The 15,608-nt window shown below is 46.1% G+C and overlaps 1 long non-coding RNA gene and 1 pseudogene across 2 annotated transcripts in view; one reads left to right on the top strand and one right to left on the bottom strand.

Moving 5' to 3' along the window:
* Window positions 1-15,608, top strand: part of LOC308467808 — a 921,448-nt gene that overhangs the window by 712,312 nt on the left and 193,528 nt on the right. The window lies entirely within an intron of this gene.
* Window positions 1-15,608, bottom strand: part of LOC308467659 (adhesion G protein-coupled receptor D2-like) — an 81,064-nt pseudogene that overhangs the window by 4,040 nt on the left and 61,416 nt on the right. The window contains exon 9 of the transcript in view: window positions 8,100-8,206. The product of the transcript in view is annotated as an adhesion G protein-coupled receptor D2-like (transcript). The remainder of the gene's footprint in view (window positions 1-8,099; window positions 8,207-15,608) is intronic.

The following is a 15,608-nucleotide window of genomic DNA, read 5'->3' as shown; positions in this document are numbered from 1 at the left end:
GATCTTTATGAATATATTCAGATAAAACCTTCTTTAGCCTATTAGCCAATATATTTGCAAAAATTTTATAATCCACATTGAGTGGATTTGTCTGTAGTTTTTAACATTGGATCTATCCTGACCCTGTTTAGGAATCAGAGTAATGTAGGCTTGTTTCCAGGTTTCAGGTGCCCCCCCCTCCCATAAAATTGAATTAGATATTTCTACCAGAGGTTGCATAAGCCAGTCTTTCAATGTCTTATAATATTTTGCTGATAGACCATCAGGTCCTGGTGTCTTGCCAAGTTGCATTGAGTTTATTGAGTATTCCACTTCCTGACTTGTAATTAAGCCGTTTAGTAGATTCTTTATATCCTTCAGAATCTGTTGCAGTGCATTGCTCTTTATAAATTGCTCGATTTTCCCTAAATCTTCTTTTTCTTTTTTTGTACAGTTGTTTATAATATTTATAAAAACATTTTCTAATGTCTGCAGGGTTCTCTACCGATTTTCCTTCTGTAACAATGTTTGTAATAGTACTTTGTTTTTGTCTCTTCTTTAATTGCCAGGCTAATAACTTCCCACATTTATTTGCAGATTCAAAATTTCTTTGTCTCATCCTTCTTATCTTCCATTCAATTTCTTGGTTAACTAACTGTGAATATTGAACCTGTAAAACTTTAATTTCTTTTTGGACCTGCAAATTCTTTGGGTTTCTTCTAAGTTTCTTCTCTTTAGCTTTCAGTTGTTCCATAATTTTGTCTTTTGTCTCATTCTGTGACTTTCTCCTAATTGCATTTTGTTGTATCAGAAACCCTCTCATTACCGCTTTGCTGGCCTCCCAAATCACCCTTATTTCCGTTCCTTGATTCATATTAAGTTCAAAATAATCCTGTAGGGTTTTGGGGGCCTTAGTGACAATTGATGAATTTCTCAACAAATCATCATTCATTCGCCATCTGAAGGAACCCTGAACAAACATTTTCAAGTGCATAGAAACTGTATTATGGTCCGAGCAAGCTTTAGGGCAAATTTCCGTTTTTATCACTTTAGGAACCAAGTCTCTGGATATCCATAGATAGTCCATTCGCAAAAATACTTGATTTGCATCTGTAAAAAAAGTGAAGTCTCTTTCCATTGGATTTCTAATTCTCCATATATCTGACAGATCAAATTTTTCGGTTAAGTCAAAGAAAGTCTTCGGTAACCTGCCAGAGTTCGTAATCTTTGATCTCTGAGTTCTGTCCATCAAAGTAGATGCAACTCCATTCAGGTCCCCCATCAAAATAATTTTATAATCCATGTATTCCAGCAGACTTGCTTCCAGGTTCCTAAAAAATTCCGCTTTGCCATCATTCGGTGCATAGATTCCTAATAACAAATATTTCTCGCCTTGTGCTGAAATTTCAACTGCAATGTATCTTCCTTCCTCATCTTTGAAAGCAAATTTTGGATTCCATTTATCTTTAATATAGAAAACCACTCCTCTTTTTTTAACTTTGTCAGAGGAAATAAATTCTTGGCCCAATCTTTTATTTATTAATTTTTTTCTATGTAGTCTTGTAATGTGGGTTTCCTGTAGACAAGTTATGTCCAAATTTTGTTTCTCCAAAATGTGATAATTTGTTTTCCTTTTTTTGTGGCATGTTCTTGCCATGCACATTCCATGAATAAATTATCAACGCCATATTGTCTATTTACGAGGAGGCTGCCTCCGCTCCCCGCAGCTGTGGAGTTTGCAACCCAAGTTCTACCAAGTGTTTCTGCATAAATCTATCCTTCTCCTCAAGGTTCTTAATCTTTTGCTTCCTTCCTTCAAATTTGAAGGATAGGCCCTCTGGAAATTCCCACCTAAAAAAGATGTTCTTTCTCTTCAGAATATCTGTCAGGTCCTTGTACTGGGATCTCAAATTCAGAAAGTACCTAGGAATTTCCTTGAAAAGGACCACCGATCTATCAGACACTTTGAGGCCTTTTTTATAGTGATATCCCAAGATGATATCTCTTTGTTCCTTGGTCTTAAAGACCACAATACAATCATAAGTTATTTTGGTCTCTTTTTTAGGTCCAAATCTATAAGCTTTCTCCACCCAATCTTCAACTTCCTCTTTTTTCAGATCCCAGAATTCAACAAAATGTCTTATCACACATTCTCTGGGTTTATCTTGATCCTGTTCCAGATTAGGAAATCCTTTCAATCTCAGATGAGATTGTTTCTCGGCCAGCTGTAAATAAGATATAGCTATTGCATTTTCCTGTTGCAAATGTTCCAGGTCCTGGACCCTGACATTCTCCAATTGTGTCAATCTTTCATCATGTGTATTAATTTGCTCTTTGACAACTCACAGCTTAAATGGTCAATCCTTTCTTCCAGTTTATTTACAGCGCCTGTATTGCGGTCCAGTCCTTCTTTAATGTCATTTAACGCTGACAATACCGACTCCTCAAATTGCGTTGGTGCTTTAGAGCCATGTCTAGGCCTTTCTTTTTCTGAAGTCATAACTAAAAAATGTCAAGGTCAATCAAACAGCTGCCAGAACAATGGAGAGAAACAGTTTCTTTCCTTTCCACCAGCCAAATCTGAAACAGCTTCCTCAGTCTTTAAAACTGCTTTAATCACAACGAAAAATATGGCAGAGAGAAGTTTATCCAAAACTCTCTTTCTTGAGAGGAAGTAAGACAATTTTTATCTATTTAAAACATTATTAGTCAGTGCAGGACAATTTATAAGCTGTTCAGTGAAGGAAGAGATTAAATTCTTTCACTTCCATTAAAAAATCGCCATGGAAACAGGCCTTCCCTCTCGGATGATCCGCTGCCAGAAGAGGATATCTCAGTCTTATTTGGCAAGTTTCCAATTGAAATAAATCATTCACACACCCCTATGTTCCCAAAGGAGGGAGAGGGGCAAACTTGCTTCCAGTTTTAAAGGATTTCCTTTGCTTTTTAGGCTTCGGTCTTTGCACGCCAATATAATTTGTTCAACAGAAGGGGAGCGACCTCTGTTTTCAGTGTCTCCCTTATCTTCCCAGATGGTTCTAAGAATGATTTAGGAGTACTTACAGTTCCGTATTGCTTATTCTTTTTATGGAGGAATTGGTCACTGATGGTTGCCAGTCTCGGAGCTTCGCAGCTTTGAAGAGAGCAGTGCCGCTGTGCCGCGCCTCCACCCCACTCACTCTCGGGGCTCTTACGAGCTTACCGGGGAATGGGGGAGTCGCAGAAAAGGCATCTGCCAGATAACCAAGTCCTCAGAACGCCCGATCTGAGGTTTTTAATGGGAAACTGTCGCTCTCACAGTCTCTCCCTTCTTCAAAGTGCTGGAGTTCTTTCAGCCGAAAGAACTCTCGACTGCCATAACCACGTGACCAACCAGGAAGTCAGGGGTGTGGAAACGTTTTCAATCCCTTCTGGATAACCTTCAGGTACGGTTGCTGGATGAGGCCAGAGGCAAAAGTAGGCAGAGCAATTGCGCATACAATAAAAACCACATGAAACCATATTTAAAAAGTTAAAACCAGATAGCTACTGTGGGAAGGCATATTCTTAGCTGCCTGCATAAGCAATAGAAGATAGAAAAGCTTTCAGCAGGTGTTCAAAAGGTTGGCACAGAAGGCGCCCGCTGAATCTCTAGTGGCAGAGTGTTCCACAGGACCAGCCCTTGACACTAAATGGCTGGTTTCTTGTTGTCAAATGAGCCTCCCCATCTTATGAAATGACCAGCAATGTGCCTGCAGATTATCTTAATGGCTGAGCTGGAATATAAGAGTTCAGGCGATCCCTGAGGTTCGCTGAACCAAAGTTGATCAGGACTTTGTAAATTTTTTCAAGGACATTGAACCTGGCTTGGTAGCAAGGGTGTCACATATTGTTGGCCAGGTCACCCCACCAGCAATCTGGACGTCACATCCTGCACCATCTGCAGCTTCCACACAGGGCCCAAGGGCAGCCCCACACAGAGTGCATGGCAGTAGCCCAGCCCCAAGGTTACCAGCACATGGACTGTCAGTATATGAGAACATCGCAGCTGCAGACAGCCAGCTTGATGACATCACAAGATGCGGCTAGCTGTGGGAAAGAAGATTCCCGGAAGTTCACAGGCTTCTCAGAGCTCTGTGAAGAGTGTAATTTGAAACCTTCCATTTGCGTATGTACAGGAAGTTTGTCAGACTTGCTAGAAGAACTGAATTGATCGGACATGTTTTTCTGTAGTGCTGTAAAGTCAGAAATAAAAGAATGTAAGTAGACGTTTCTGACTGTCTCCTTTCGCTGCTAGGGACGCAGGAGAAGGGGGTGTGCATTTACCCACACTGGGAAAATGTCGCCTATCAAAATCTCCCTGGTCTGTCCAGGATGTCAGCCAGAGGAGGTTACCGGTAAACAAGCTCCAAGGACAGTGTGAGGGGCCAGCCTCTCTGGAGGGGGCTTGTAAACCAACAAGTGGTAGCAGAGGATGGTTGCTACAACAAGTGGTAGCACGGCGGATGGCTGAGACTGTGAAGCACTGCTAATGACGGCTGAAGCCCCAGGTGGGAGACTTTTTTTGCTGATAAGCAACGATCCACGGACCTCTGCGATTGCTGATTTATGGCTGGATGGTGAACGCGAATTGAAATCTTCTTCGGTTCACTGAGAAAAGGCTCCTGTTTTGGATAAAACAGAGCGGAGAGAAGCCACATACTTCGCATTCCAGAGAAACTGATAAAGTTCTGCCGTCGCCTGCCAAGTTCCGTTGCTAAGCGACAAGACGTGAGTACTTCTTGAGAACATTTATGAGCAAGTAAGCTTCCAAGACGTGAGACAAAAGCTTCCAAAGCGAAAGCTAAGCTGATTGCTGTTGGAATTGCAGCGAGGGCTTGTTGTTTACAGATTCTTGGAAGGGAATTTCCAAGCAGCTGGGCTGACTGCCAAGTGCAAGCAGCTAGTAAACAGCCCAATAGACTTTTTTATTTTCCACCTTGTAGCTGAAAGCTGCAGCTTGGGATTAAAGATGGCTCTGTTCTCTCAAAAACTGAATAGCCCAAATTGGCTAGAATGGTGTTTTGCAATGGAATGCCTGCTGGTGGGAGAGCAGTTATGGGACTTAGTCCAAACCCCACAGCCTGTTGCTGTACAAGCACAGGGGGAGAAGGCTGCAGTCCAAAGTGAATTGAAGCAGCGTGTGCTCAGAATTTTGGCTGAAAATGTGGAAGCTTATCTTGTGCCAGTCCTAAAGGGTGCCGAAGAACCAAGGGTCGCTTGGGAGTCACTCCGGAAAGCTTGTGAAGCTGGGGTGGGAAGCAAGGACCGAGAGTTGGTTGCACCAAAGGGGGAGAGCCAAGTTGAAGCTGGCCAGATTCTTGAAAGCTCATCGAAAGCTGGGAGGAGCTTTGAGCCACAACAAGGAAGTGAAGGGACTGTTGCTGCTGTTACTGTTGATGACCCTGTTACTGCTGCAATGGCTGTAGCTGATGGGGGGAGTGAAGCTCGGAAATCAAGCACCCCCACTACAATTGCTACAGAGGAAAAAGCTGTAGCTCTGAACGCTGTTTGTCAGGACACATCACGTCAGGAGAAAGGAGCTAGAGGGAGCTCTGTAAAGCCTGAGGCTTCAAACAAAGGTCGTACCCAGTCCCAGGCAAAACCAGCTATGGCTTTGATGTCGCTAAAAGCCACATCACCTGTGGAGAACGCATTTATTGTAGACACAGGTTGCACGCAACACATGGCATCATGCCGGGAACTGTTTTCTATGTTTGAGAAGCAACGCTTCACTGTGAAACTGGCCAACGGTCAGGAAATGGAAGCAACCGGGATCGGAACTGTTTACCTAGAAAGCCTGAACTTGACTATAAACAATGTTTATTTTGTTCCTGATTTAAAATACAATCTGTTGAGTGTATCTCAAATCACTAAAAAGAAACTGGTGTTGTCCTATGATGAGGAAAGTTGCAAAATCTACAAAGATGGAGAGCTGTATCTTTCTGCCAGAGAGAAAGACGGACTGTATCTGTTGACTTTTGATGAAAATGATTATAAAATGTGTACAGCATGTGAATCTAAAATGCTTTCTCTTGCAGGTATCTCGAAAGAAGACACGAGAGGAAAGGCAACAAAGATTAACAGTGTTTTTCAGCGAGTGTATGCTGATGTAATTGGTCCTCTAGCACCATCTAGAGGCAATGCAAAGTACTACCTTGTATTTATTGATCATTTCTCTCATTATGTATGGATTTACATTTTGCAGAGTCCCAGAGAAACCTTAGAAAGGTTTAAGGAGTTTTGTGATAAGGTTAAGAATGTTCATGATGCTAATATTGATTTTCTTTTCACTGATGAGAAGCCAATTTTTCTTTCACAGGATTTTCAGGATTTCCTTGAGAAGCAAGGGATAGAGCACAAGGTTGCTGTTTCAGAAGCTGCATGGAACAAAACTGTGTGTGTAAAAGTGAACAAGGAGTTGCAGAATGGCATGAACACACAATTGCTGAGTTCACACTTGCCACATGAGTTTTGTGCTGAATCTTTATCTTGTTTTTGTTACACTTGGGTGAGAAAGGTTTCAAAAGGTATGGAATGTTCTCCTTTTGAGAAGCTGTTCCACAGAAAACCTTCTGTCTCACATTTTAGGGTTTTTGGATCTCAAATCAGGACGGAAACTCCAGATGGGGTGAAGAATGCCAGAGGCATTTTTGTGGGTTATGAAAAGGGTTTCTACAGAATAATTTTGTCTGAATCTGGTCAGGTGGTTCTCACAAAATTTCTAGAGAGTGCTCCTGGACAGGAGAGAGTAATTTTTCACATGTTTCCCACTGATGACAATTCAAATGATGATTCTGATTTTTCAGATTATAGTGGTACTGAGAGTGACACAGAAAGCTCAGGAAGCTCTGTTGACACAGTCATTGAGAGAGGTTCACACACGATGGCTAGACCTTCACAGGTTAAGGATGAACCACTGTTTACTATTGGAACTGGTTCTCCAAAAAGTCCTGAGACTGAACCAGTCAGCAAAGAGGATCAGCACCTAATACGCAGGTCTGAGAGAATCACAAAGAGCGTACCACCCAAGAGGTATTCTCAAGAGTTTGCTAGTTCAGCTGTTGCATGTATTACTATTGTTGACAACTCAAGCCAGGTTAAGGGTATGTCTAAGTCAGAGACAAAGACACAACAGGGAGTTGCTAAGCGTAACACTACAATCCCTAGCCAAGGTAATGCAGAAGCACTCATTCCTTGGAAAACAGACAACCAGAGAGTTACATTGGTGAAACCAGTGGCGGGTAGTTCCAAGGGTGGAACTGAAACAACAGGGGATTGTTACATGTATAACAACTGTTTGTTTTCTTCTCTGGACCAAGCTTTGTCCGCAGCTAACGATGATTCATATGGGGGAGGATGTCAGTATATGAGAACATCGAAGCTGCAGACAGCCAGTTTGTTGACATCACAAGATGTGGCTAGCTGTGGGAAAGAAGATTCCCGGAAGTTCACAGGCTTCTCAGAGCTCTGTGAAGAGTGTAATTTGAAACCTTCCGTTTGCGTATGTACAGGAAGTTTGTCAGAACTGAATTGATCGGACATGTTTTTCTGTAGTGCTGTAAAGTCAGAAATAAAAGAATGTAAATAGATGTTTCTGACTGTCTCCTTTCACTGCTAGGGACGCAGGAGGAGGGGGTGTGCATTTACCCACACTGGGAAAATGGCGCCTATCAAAATCTCCCTGGTCTGTCCGGGATGTCAGCCAGAGGAGGTTACCGGTAAACAAGCTGCGGAAGAGAGTCCCCGCGCCACACTGCGCCGGTTTAGCACAGCACGCGGGGACTCACTGAGTGGGCGGCTTGGTTTAGGGGTGGCTTGTGGGCTGGTTAAACGGCCTTCGTGGGCCACTTCCGGCCCATGGACCTTAGGTTGCCGACATTGGGTGCAGGGGTTAGAGTGTTGGACTAGTATCTGGAAGAGACCAGGGTTCGAATTCCCGCTCAACCATGAAGCTCTCTGGGTGACCTTGGGGGCCAGTCACTGCCTCTCAGCTTAACCTACCTCACAGGGTTGTTGTGGGGACCAAATGAGGAGGGGGAGAATCAAGAAAAGTGGCATATAAATGCAATACATTAAAAATAAATAAATCCCCTCTCCACCTCTCACTCTCTCCACTTCTTCCGTTGGGACTTCAGTCTGGTCTGGAGTGTCTTGGTTCAGTCATCAGCTCTTACTCGGTCAAGAGACACACAACGCACTTCTACTGCTGGGGAGCAAAGGGTCAAGTGTAGTGTCATCTTAGAAAATATTGGGCTTCCTGCAAGGAAATGTCTAACCTGTTCAGCAGCCAAACAGTCCACCCATTTAAAAGACAGTTGGAGAGGCTCACCTTCAAAACTCATGGGAAAGGAAAGATCACGTGTGGAAATGCAGGAGAAGAGAGTGTGATAGGAAAACTGATGTGGAAGCCTGTGAGTTTCCCCTCAAAGGAATTCCTCTGGCATTTGGACCCAGAAGAAGTGGAGCCTAAGAGCATATATCTAACCGTCAAGTCGGACTCAGTTGGCAGCAGTTGCGGCAAGGAAGGGGAGGCGAGAGGCTCTCCTGAATACAACCCCTTCCCCACACAAGAACGCCACTCTTTTCTCACTTATAAACATCCCTGCACATCTATGAGCAGGGAAAGAGCTTCTACATGTGTGGGCCCAATAACGCTTAACCCCATAACAAATTTAGAAATTAAGTAATACCACATGACACAAGTTTTTTTCCAATTCATGCGTTGTTAGTCTTTTAGTCTAACAGTGGGGGGGGGGGGGCGGGGGACAGAATTCTGCTCAACATTTCACTTGGTAGGTCTGCCCTAACAGAGTAGCCTGACTGCCGGCATCAGGTGAAAGAGGACTTTCAGCAACAGACTCTGCATCACCTCAGCAGTGCTCACCCTGTTTTGTACTCAAGATCTCTTCTTCCCACTTACCACCCCCCATCCACTTTATAAGTAATTGGGGCAACAACAATATGTTCCTGCTGCGGCTTAGCCTCAGAAAAATGCTCGCTTGGCGGGGGGACTTTCCTCTTTTTGTGAAGATAAGTAAGTTATGCGCTGTGCCCTTGAGTATAATCTGTGCATTTTTTTTATCTGCAATCAATGTTATTTTCTTATCATAGCGCAAGATAAATTTGCAAAACCAAAGAACTCAGTATCTCCTCTTCCACACGACGCCCTCTTGTGGCACCTGTGTCAAACGTCACCATCCTGGCTGATCTTCAAAACGTTGTTGGACTACAACTCTCATTGGCCATGCTGGCTGGAGCTGATGGGACTTGTAGTCTAAAACACTTAAGAGTGTGTTAAATAGGAGGCCATTTGTGGCTGCAGATCATTGCTGTCACCCAGCTCTAACCTGCAGGCTGAAAATGGCCTGTTACAATAGCCTGAAATCCTGAGGCTTAAGAAAGCACAGCCTACTTGAGAACAGGCTGAGAAGAGCTGTTCTTTGGCTGCTGGGTCAGGCCAAAGGCACAGGGGCCTACTCCTAGGGGCCATGGGGGTTTTGGCCCCCACAATAAAATATTTGAGGGGCCAGGCCTCCACAAAGTCGATGGACATTCCCATTCAAATGGTGTGTGCACACTGCATCATGTGATCAGTTATGCAAGGTGGGGCTTACCTGCCCCCCCACAATATTTTATTTAAGTTGGCACCCCTGGCCAATGGTCCATCTAGCCATGCCTCCTGTTCCCACAGTGGCCAATCAGATGCCCCAGTGGGGAACTCTCGAGCAGGACCTGAGCACCAGAGCAGTGTGTGAGAGAGTGTGTAGGAACTAACCTACCGCACAAAGGCAATTATTTATAGTAGTTGCTCCACCTACTTCTGCCTCTGGCCTCGCACGCTACTGGCATGTGGCCCTCAGAAGGCTAACCAGAAGGAAAGTTGGCCCCCAGGCTGAAAAAGCTTCTTCACTCCTGCAGCGATAGGACAATGTGGCTTACATGCTTTCATGTAGGCACAGGCAGGGCCGGATTTAGGTTTGATGAGGCCCTAAGCTCCTGAAGGTAATGGGGCCCTTTATATGTCCAGCTGTCCTTTGTCAACAACAAATTGTCGCTATTTTTTGTGTTGAATATTGTTATGTACTGAAGTTCTCACCCTGGGCCAGCAGGGGGGTACTGTAGATAGTTTTCACTCAGGTCCACATATGCAAATAAGGAATTGAAAGTGACGTTCAGTGATTGGATAGTTACAGAAAGTTGTTACTGTTGCTTTGTAGTTGAGCTCTATATAAGCAGGTTGGCTGAACCCTTCAGCCCAGTTCTGTTATGGCCTGTGAATAAACAAGAGCTGTTTGAAGAATCGCTGTGTCGTCTGATATGTTCACCCACAACTTAACAAATATATGCTATATGGTACTTCATGGACCTAATAGGTATCTCAAGCCATTTGCACATAACAAAATATGTATTTTATCAAAGTAATTGTTGAACTGAAATACAATTAAGAAGAAGTATATTAATAGTGAAATAATTATTAAGCTCTAACTGTACATAGGTTTTATTTTATTTGTTTTTTATCTCATATTTTGGAAATATACATCCAGGTTTTTTCCCTTTAAATTTTTTGGGGGCCCCCAAAAGAGTGGGGCCCTAAGCTATAGCTTGTTTAGCTTACATGTAAATCTGGCACTGGGCACAAGGCTGGCTGCAAACTAATTCAGACATAAGAACATATTAAGAGCCTGCTGGATGAAGCCAATGGCTCCTCTGTCCACTTCTGACAGGGGCCAACCAGATGCCCCAGAGGGAAACCCAGAAGCAGGATCCAAGCTTGAGAGCAACTCTTTCCTCCTACGATTCCCATCAGGTGGTCTTCAGAAGCATTACTGCCTCCGATTGTGGAGGCAGAACATGGCCATTGTGGTTAGCAGCCATTGCGAGCTTTGCTTTCCAAGCGTTTCTCCAGTCCTCTCTTAAAGCCATCCCAGTTGGTGGACACCACTGCCCCCTGTGTGGGTGAGCTCCGCAGTTTAACTATGTGGTATGTGAAGAAGGACTTTATTTTGCCTGACTTTATTTTGCCTTTATTTTGCCTGAGGGCCCTGCTCCTGCCACTCACTACCTGGCCCAAGGCGGGGCCTGACAGGCCTCAAAAGGATTGCTACTGCTGTGCTGCCCAGGCGGACTCCCCTGTGTGAGTGCCGGAGGGCCCCTCTCCTGCCACTCACCACCTGCCCAAGGCGGGGCCTGACAGGCCTCAAAAGGACTGCTACTGCTGTGCTGCCCAGGAGGACTCCCCTGTGTGAGTGCCGGAGGGCCCCTCTCCTGCCACTCACCACCTGCCCAAGGCGGGGCCTGACAGGCCTCAAAAGGACTGCTACTGCTGTGCTGCCCAGGAGGACTCCCCTGCATGAGTGCCTGAGGGCCCTGCTCCTGCCACTCACCACCTGGCCCAGGGTGGGGCCTGGCAGGCCTCACAAGGACGGTTGCTGTCACTGCTGCTGCTGCCCAGGAGGACCCGGAGGGGGCGCGGAGTTCTTTTTAAAATGTTAAAAAAATTTCCTTTCCCTTTTGACTTTTTTGTATTGGGGGGGGTGTGGAATAGATGTTTGGTTGGGCTTGGGAATTTGTTTGATTTTGATGGATTTGTAATTTTTACAGTTTTTTGTTTGTATTGTTTTATTATTTTCTGGGTTTTCTTTTGTTTTTTGTTTTGTTTTTGTTTTAAGGTTTTAATTTGTTCTTAAGGGGAGGGGTCAGGGCTGCCGGGGAGTGGGTCCCAGGCAACAAAATGGCTGGGGCATGTTCCACAGAGGGGGATGCGCTGGGACAACCGTTCTCAGTGATCACACATAGGAGGAGGAGTTACGCTAAGACCAGACCATGTCATTACAGACGAGGCAGGTTTAGTCGTTGTCTGAGGACTATCCCTGCCTCCGGGTCTGGTCCTGACCGGACGGATACTACAATCAGCAAGGGATACCCACATGACCTGAAGGTGCTGCTGTGCAATGCCAGCTCAATGATTCATAAGACCACTGCCATCCATGACTTGATCATGGGTGGAGGACTTGACCTGGCATGTGTAACAGAGACTTGGTTGGATGAAGCAGATGGGCCTGTCCTTGCCGCTTCTTGTCCACCAGGTTTCTCTTATGCACAGCAACCCAGGTCATGTGGGCGGGGAGGGGGGGTTGCAGTGATTTTTAGGAAGTCATTAGTCTGCACCAGGCGTCCTATTGGGAAGACCCAGTTCTCTGAGTGCATGTTCTGGAAGTTGGGCAATAGGGGCAGTACAGGATTCCTTTTGGTGTACCGACCTTCCCGCTGCACCAAGGATTCCCTGCCTGAGCTGCTTCAGGTTGTGGCGAATGTTCTCCTGGAGACACCTAGTTTGGTTGTCCTAGGGGATTTTAACATCCATGCCGACACGACCTTACAAGGGGCCGCTTGGGACTTCGTGGAAAGCATGGCCTCCATGGGGCTGTCCCTGAATAAGTCTGGCCCAATCCATAGCTGCGGACATGCCTTGGACCTGGTGTTTACCTCTATGGATGTTGGTGATCTGACACTAAGTAAAAGCGAAATGAAAGAAGTGCCATGGTCAGATCACTTCCTGGTGCAACTGGACTTCTCCGCGACCCTTCCCCTCTGCAAGGAGGTGGGACCGATTTGGATGGTCCGCCCCCGCCACTTAATGGATTCAAATGGTTTCCAGAGAGTGGTAGGGGATGTTTTATCCCATGTTGATGGCCTTTCAGCTGATTCCCTGGTGGCCCGCTGGAATGTGGAGTTAACCAGAGCTATTGACTGTTTGGCTCCGAAGAGCCCTCTCCGATTGCATGGAGCCCAAACAGCCCCGTGGTTTTCCACGGATCTGAGGGCAATGAAACAATCGTTGAGACGGCTAGAGCGCCAGTGGTGGATGACCCATTCTGAAGCTGACCGGACACGGGTTAGAGCTCAATGTCGAGCCTACCAAGTGGCGGTAGCGACGGCGAAGAAGATTTTCTTCACCGCCTCTATTGCATCTGCAGAAAATAGCAGCAGGAGACTTTTTCAGGTGGTTCGCAATTTAGCGGAACCACCTGCTACATCGGGGCCCAGTACGGGCCACATGATCTCCTGCAATGATTTTGCAAAGTTTTTTGCAGATAAAGTCGCTTAGATTCGGGAAGAGGTAGACGCCACCGTGGGAGCAGAGCCGGAGCGGGAGAGTGTTAGAGCCATGTCTAGTCAAATTGCGTGGGATCAATTCCAATCTGTTACCTCCGATGATGTGGACAGGCTGCTTGGACGAGTGAAACCAACCCCCTGTCTCCTTGATCCTTGCCCATCCTGGCTTATAAAAGCTAGCCGGGAAGGGCTGGACGATGGGCTACGTGGGGTGGTGAATGCTTCCCTCCGTGAGGGAGCCTTCCCAGACCCGCTGAAAGAGGCGGTTATTAAACCGCTTCTTAAAAAACCATCTTTAGATGTGGCCACAATGGCCAACTATCGCCCAGTCTCAAATCTTCCATTCCTGGGCAAGGTGATTGAGCGAGTGGTTGCTGAACAACTCCAGGCATGCCTGGAAGAAGAGAACCATTTGGATCCCTTCCAGTCTGGATTCAGGCCTCATCATGGGACTGAAACTGCCTTGATCGCACTGGTTGATGATCTCCGGTGGGCTAGGGACAAAGGTGAGAGCTGTTTCCTAGTTCTGCTGGATGACCATAACATCCTTCTGGACCGTCTTGAGGGGCTGGGAGCTGGGGGCACTGTCATACAGTGGTTCCGCTCCTTCCTCCTGGGCCGTGTTCAGAAAGTGGTGGGGGGGATGAGTGTTCAGACCCCTGGGCTCTCACTTGTGGGGTGCCTCAGGGTTCTGTCCTCTCCCCCATGCTTTTCAACATCTACATGCAGCTGCTGGGAGAGATCATCAGGGGGTTTGGGCTGGGTGTTCATCAGTATGCGGATGATACCCAGCTCTACCTCTCTTTCAAATCAGAACCAGTGAAGGCGGTGAAGGTCCTGTGTGAGTGTCTGGAGGCGGTTGGAGGATGGATGGCGGCTAACAGATTGAGACTGAATCCTGACAAGACAGAAGTACTGTTTTTGGGGGACAGGAAGCGGGCATGTGTGGAGGATTCCCTGGTCCAGAATGGGGTAACTGTGCCCCTGAAGGACCAGGTGCGCAGCCTGGGAGTCATTTTGGACTCACAGCTGTCCATGGAGGCACAGGTCAAATCCGTGCCCAGGGCAGCTGTTTACCAGCTCCATCTGGTACGCAGGCTGAGACCCTATCTACGCAGTCTGAGACCCCTTGCCAGAGTGGTGCATGCTCTGGTTATCTCCCGCTTGGACTACTGCAATGCGCTCTACGTGGGGCTACCTTTGAAGGTGAGCCGGAAACTACAACTAATCCAGAATGCGGCAGCCAGACTGGTGACCGGGAGCTGCCTCCGAGACCATATAACACCGGTCTTGAAAGACCTACATTGGCTCCCAGTACGTTTCCGAGCACAATTCAAAGTGTTGGTGCTGACCTTGAAAGCCCTAAACGGCCTCGGTCCAGTATATCTGAAGGAGCGTCTCCACCCCCATCGTTCTGCCCAGACGCTGAGGTCCAGCGCTGAGGGCCTTCTGGCGGTTCCCTCACTGTGAGAAGCCAAGTTACAGGGAACCAGGCAGAGGGCCTTCTCGGTAGTGGCGCTCACCCTGTGGGACGCCCTCCCACCAGATGTCAAAGAGAACAACAACTACCAGACTTTCTGACGACATCTGAAGGCAGCCCTGTTTAGGGAAGCTTTTAATATTTGATGCATTACTGTATTTTAATATTTTGTTGGAAGCCGCCCGGAGTGGCTGGGGAAGCCCAGCCAGATGGGCGGGTATAAATAATAAATTATTATTATTTTTATTATTTTTATTTATTATTATTATTATTATTATTATTATTATTATTATTATTATTATGTTACTCCAGCCAGGAGGACTTCCTGTCACACCTGGTCTGAAGCATCCTCCCCCTGCGTGTGACCAGGCAGATGGGTGTGACCCTGACAGACCCTGTAAAAGGGTCACACAGCCATATCTCTCTCTTGACCATTTTCTCTTTTTTATTTTAAATATTTTTTTATTAGGAATTTCAACAAGACATTTAATTGAAAAACATATCATCCTTAATCCCCCCTAATAATAATAATAATAATAAATTTTATTTATATCCCACCCTCCCCAGCCGAAGCCGGGCTCAGGGCGGCTAACAACAATAAAACAGTACAACACAACACTCTAAAATCATTCATTATAAAATTAATTCAAAACAAACCATTGGCAACCATTGGGCCAGAGCTCCGCGAAGATTGCCGAGGGAGGGAATCAGGCTGTGCCCTGGCCAAAGGCCTGGTGGAAGAGCTCTGTCTTGCAGGCCCTGTGGAAAGATGTCAAGTCCTGCAGGGCCCTAGTCTCTTGTGACAGAGTGTTCCACCAGATCGGAGCCACAGCTGAAAAAGCCCTGGCTCTAGTTGAGGCCAGCCTAACCTCTCTGTGGCCTGGGACCTTCAAGATGTTTTTATTTGAAGACCGTAAGTTTCTCTGTGGGACATACCAGGAGAGGCGGTCCCGTAGGTACGAGGGTCCTAGGCCGTATAGGGCTTTAAAGGTTAAAACCAGCACCTTAAACC

This window comes from Podarcis pityusensis (genome assembly GCF_964106645.2).
Source record: "Podarcis pityusensis genome assembly, chromosome: W".
NCBI lineage: Eukaryota > Metazoa > Chordata > Lepidosauria > Squamata > Lacertidae > Podarcis > Podarcis pityusensis.
Note: the sequence above shows the minus strand (reverse complement) of the source record. Positions and strands in the feature narration are given on the sequence as shown.